Below are 5,925 nucleotides of genomic sequence, written 5' to 3'. Positions count from 1 at the left end.
AACATCTTGTGTGTATGTAGTTACTTAATTTGTAACTAACATTGTAAATGGAATATTTGTTACAAGAATGAAGATGAATTGTTATCTACATTTATCAATGTATAACTGTTTCTTTAATTAAAGGTAAAACATTATTTTGTACACCACAAAAAGTTTTCTTTTTTGTCCCCCCCCCCCCCCCCCACACACACACACACACACACCACACACACACACATTTCATGAACTTCAGAATCGAGAACTCTTTGAAATGTAAACTGATCTAAAAAATCAAATGAATAAAACAGTGAGTTTCATTACCCTTACCTTCTGTTAGCCATGTACCTCACTGATCCCCTTTAACTTTTGGGCTGACTGACCTGGAACCCCCTCCCATCTTCCCCATTTCCTATCTCATACAAGTTTTTTCTCTGCCCTTACTCTAAAAAAGAACTGTGTTTATAAAATATAGTCCTATCTTTCATGCTGTTCAGTACATTTCTATCAATTGTATTATGAACTGCATCTCCTAAAGGCAGGTGCTGGTCATACTGTCTCCTTTTACGAAAATAGTGAATACACACATTGCATAACATGGGCAATGCTCTTAATGACTGAGCTACAAGGCATGCATCATTACCTCCCCTCACAGCCCCTTTCTGTCAAATCTCTCTCCTACCTTCCAAACTTTACAAAAGCTCTCCTGCATACCTTATGTCCTAGCCTTGCTACGACTTCACTTTGAGTGGGATATTTGTTTGTAATTTCTTTTTTAATATTCAGTCAGACATTCTATACAACACTCTAGTAGTTCACTTCATTGAATTGACATTTGAATAAATATAGCTACACTCCTGAAAAACACCATTCTGTACCATAAGACAGAATAAACAGATATGCGCTAAATGAATGAAAGTCACCTCAACAGAGGTTTTTCAATATGTAAGATGTGCAAAACTAATTTTTGTACATTTGCAAATATACTGATTCCATCTGAGTTTATTCTGTATGAATCCTGATTTTGCACCAGTGTCCTAAATTAAATTCCAAATCTCTCTGCAGCATATAAAATAAGATATGTGAAATTATTGAATGTGTTATGTTCATTGGATCAGTGTGTTAAGTCCAGAAATATGCTTGGTGCTATTTGAGAGGAGGATGCTATGTGCTGGTGCTGTGTATCATCCTCTCCCAGGTCCTATCATCAGATCACACAAACAAGACACACTCTACATACACCCGTCACAGTCACCTACATTTAAGCCACAAACCTTATGCAGCACAGCAAAGATGTTGTTGTGCATAAAGGAGAAAACCCTTATTGATTAGGTGGCCAAAAATTCCCTGAAAGGTCTCCAACCAGTAATAAGATATGCATCTTTCTTTGTTAACTGTGTGAATATTGAGTAACGTTAATGACAAGTTCCACAAAGTTTCTGTCTATCTATTCCAAGTTTTAGAATTGTGATTTTATTCAGTAAACTCAGAGTTAAGGTTATCAGCAGTAGTAAGGAAATTGAAATACCAAAACAGTTGTGACCTAATTTGTGGCATGATTTACCTTGATGCAATAACACCTCCACATCCCAGTTTCCCAATCTCCATAACACTGTTATCCCTGACCTCTTCTCCGAAAAAAAAATTCAAGGTGGCAGATGTATCTCATGTTGCATCACATCTATCATTGTACCCTTGTGGGTTTGAGTCTTGGAGAGTGCAGTTTTCATAAATTTTCATTATTTCAAACCATTTTCTTTTTCTTTCATCAAGATGACAGCAAGGACACTTCAAGGGCTCTCACCCTTTGGCCACCACAACCACCACACATAAGACCACACATAAGACCTTTGTTTTGTTTTTTGTTTACACACAGCCAGTCTCGCATCCTTAACAAACTTAAAACATTATTTAAATTTAATTACTTTTTCGAAACTGACTGTGAGTGAGAAATGTGGGAGCTGTTATAGAGTAGTAAGTAGAGGGATTTGTTGCCAAATATTTTTACTGGGGGGGGGGGGGGGGGGATGCAGTGGGGAGAATGTTGGGAGAACAGAAGAGGCTCTCTCTTGAAACTGCAGAGTATGCAGTAGGAACATTTTGATTGGGGAACAGGAAAGGAAAATCTGTGCCCTTGAGGCACAGTTGGAGGAAGCAAGGAAGGAACTCATGAGGATCAAGGGAGATAGGGGGGAGGAGGGTGGTTGGGAACTGGCAGCTGGTAGGAGGATAGGGTGAAAGAGAATGCGATCTGAGAGTTTTATCATCAACACCAAAAACAGGTATATACTGCTGCCAGAGTTAAGTGGAGAAGAGCCTCAGATAGAATAAGGAGCAGGAAATGTGCAGTACATTTCAACCGACGCCAAGAAGCCTAGAAATGTACAAAGTCTTAGGAAGAAGAAAGTGCTGCTGCTAGGTAGTAGCTATGGGTGAGGTGTAGGCCCTCAGTTACAGGAAAGTTTAGGGGCAGCATACCAGGTCACCAGTATCTTCAAGCCATATGCAGGGCGAAGTCATGTGGCAGAGGACCTACGGTCTTTATGTAAGGACTTTACAAAAGAGGACCAAGTAGTGATAGTGGGTCAGGCGGGAAACAGTTTGGACAGGGATGGGGCATACGACATAGGTGGTGACCTGGAGAAGATAGCTTCCCTGACTCATGGCACCAATGTACACTTCGTTGAGCTGTTCCAAGGTCATGATCAACCACACCTTGATGGAGCTGTGAGGTGAATCAATGTGGGGTTAGGGATGGCTCTGAGGACAACCAACTTTGCTCATGTTTCTCTGGTGCCCGTCGGGACTATCAACAGATGGGGTTTCACTAGGCATGGCCTACACCTAAACAGGACTGGGAAGGGAAAATTGGTACAGCTGATTCATGAAAGAATAGGGGGTGAATCTCGGGCCACACATGGTCAAAAACCCTTTTGTCATAGGTGGGAAAAGTATTTTTTTTTTTTTTAGGATACATCCAGACAACAGGTTCTCCTGCCTAAAGAGTATCTCCAGCACTTTAAAAAATACTGAAACAATCACTTACAAGACTTAACAATCCTCCATCAAAACATGCTATGAATAAAAAATAAAATACAACTATTAGAAGTTGAACTACAATCTTTGAACTGCACAGTGGTTTGTACTACTGAGCACTGGTGTAGAGACACAGAAATCCAACCGTATGAAAGGCAATCTCTTACTGCAGAACTACTTCAAGGGGTGGAGGATAATGTATTTATATCAGAAAAGGAACACAGTTCAAATCAAGACATGACCTCAGTATAGTAAGTGAAGACAAACACTTTGAAATATCAGCTATTGAATAAACAGGGCTTCATATCACCAAGAAATTAATCATTTTGTGTGTGTATATGTTACAGTCAAAACCCATTTTTAGTTAGAACATGTTCTTACTAGATAAAACTAGTTTATACTCAGCCACTTCATCAAAACATGTTTTGCCTAGTTAAAACTAGTTTTATCTGACTTTCGCTTTTGACCAGCAGTAAATTCTAGTTGTAACTAAGGCTATCAGTACCAACTAGTTTTAACTAGTAAGAACGCATTCTAACTAAACTAGACAGAACTAGTTTTCACTAAATTTATTTAGCGGCAAATATTAAAATTAAGAGCAACTACGTGTTGACTGAAATAAAAAAAACAGCACAATTTTGGTAAACATTTTTGGAATACAGTGATCAATTGTTATATTTAGATTAAAGTTCAGTCTTGATCACGTTATGTCTGTTTTAATGAGTAACCGGTTTCGGTTTTTTCTATTACAGAGCCATATTAACAGTATTAGTTACAAAACTGAGAACAAAATGATCATACAGTAGAAGTATATTAATTACTCATACATTTGACAAAAGTTGCTACAGTCTTAATAAGAGAGAAATATACCAAAAAATATAATAATTAAATTTTGATTATTTGTTATTGCAAGGCAAACTGTCATGAGATTTTGAGTTAGAAAGGTTTCCTTTTTTCCTACAAAAGCACCTTCTTGAAATACATACCTTCTTACACACACAGCAAACAAATCCTTGTCCTGATCATAAGGCTGCCATCTTGGCAGCAGTTCTTAATGATACCTTTGTCTCTGGCATGTCTTCTAGCAGCAAGAATTTCTCTTTGGACACCTCGAATTCCGATGTGGAAGGGAACTTTTAATTAGCTTGTTTGAACGGTGATTAGGTACTTAATACATATTACAAGATGTATTACAATGTAAGTATTAAAAGTCAAAATATTAATTAACTACTTGAATAGTTAGCAACATCTTCAGAGCATTAAATCAATGAAGTAATGAATATGTCTGACATTTGTCCTTAATTATTGAATTCAGTTCAGAAATACATACCTGCAATACAATTTGTTGAGTATCCCATATTTTGTTCCAATCTTGTGCAAGCCCTGTTCATCTTTCTGAAGAACAACTCCAATAATATTGGGGAGACCTGGTTTTACATCTACATTTATACTCCGCAAGCCACCCAACGGTGTGTGGCGGAGGGCACTTAACGTGCCACTGTCATTACCTCCCTTTCCTGTTCCAGTCGCGTATGGTTCGCGGGAAGAACGACTGTCTGAAAGCCTCCGTGCGTGCTCTAATCTCTCTAATTTTACATTCGTGATCTCCTCGGGAGGTATAAGTAGGGGGAGCAATATATTCGATACCTCATCCAGAAACGCACCCTCTCGAAACCTGGCGAGCAAGCTACACCGCGATACAGAGCGCCTCTCTTGCAGAGTCTGCCACTTGAGTTTATTAAACATCTCCGTAACGCTATCACGGTTACCAAATAACCCTGTGATGAAACGCGCCGCTCTTCTCTGGATCTTCTCTACCTCCTCCGTCAAACCGATCTGGTACGGATCCCACACTGATGAGCAATACTCAAGTATAGGTCGAACGAGTGTTTTGTAAGCCACCTCCTTTGTTGATGGACTACATTTTCTAAGGACTCTCCCAATGAATCTCAACCTGGCACCCGCCTTACCAACAATTAATTTTATATGATCATTCCACTTCAAATCGTTCGCACGCATACTCCCAGATATTTTACAGAAGTAACTGCTACCAGTGTTTGTTCCGCTATCATATAATCATACAATAAAGGAGCCTTCTTTCTATGTATTCGCAATACATTACATTTGTCTATGTTAAGGGTCAGTTGCCACTCCCTGCACCAAGTGCCTATACGCTGCAGATCTTCCTGCATTTCGCTACAATTTTCTAATGCTGCAACTTCTTTGTATACTACAGCATCATCCACGAAAAGCCGCGTGGAACTTCCGACACTATCTACTAGGTCATTTATATATATTGTGAAAAGCAATGGTCCCATAACACTCCCCTGTGGCACGCCAGAGGTTACTTTAACGTCTGTAGACGTCTCTCCATTGATAACAACATGCTGTGTTCTGTTTGCTAAAAACTCTTCAATCCAGCCACACAGCTGGTCTGATATTCCGTAGGCTCTTACTTTGTTTATCAGGCAACAGTGCGGAACTGTATCGAACGCCTTCCAGAAGTCAAGAAAAATAGCATCTACCTGGGAGCCTGTATCTAATATTTTCTGGGTCTCATGAACAAATAAAGCGAGTTGGGTCTCACACGATCGCTGTTTCCGGAATCCATGTTGATTCCTACATAGTAGATTCTGGGTTTCCAAAAACGACATGATACTCGAGCAAAAAACATGTCTGTTGCTCTGTCGATAACAGGAATCAGTATAATTATACTGTCACTGATTCCTACAGTGGTGTGTATTGAATCTGAAGCCATCTTCATTCTTTTGGCCTGTTTCGTCAGGTTTTCATGAGCATTTTCTCTAACTGTTCGTATTTGAGGTTGTCGTTTCATAATAGCTTCAGCTTCTGGATCTTTGTGACAAGCTGGAGTCATTTGAGGCTCTGCACTCATACTAGCTATGGCTTCTG

This window comes from Schistocerca serialis, chromosome 3, assembly GCF_023864345.2.
Source record: "Schistocerca serialis cubense isolate TAMUIC-IGC-003099 chromosome 3, iqSchSeri2.2, whole genome shotgun sequence".
Lineage (NCBI taxonomy): Eukaryota > Metazoa > Arthropoda > Insecta > Orthoptera > Acrididae > Schistocerca > Schistocerca serialis.
The sequence above is the reverse complement of the archived record's forward strand: the minus strand, read 5'-3'. Positions refer to the sequence as shown.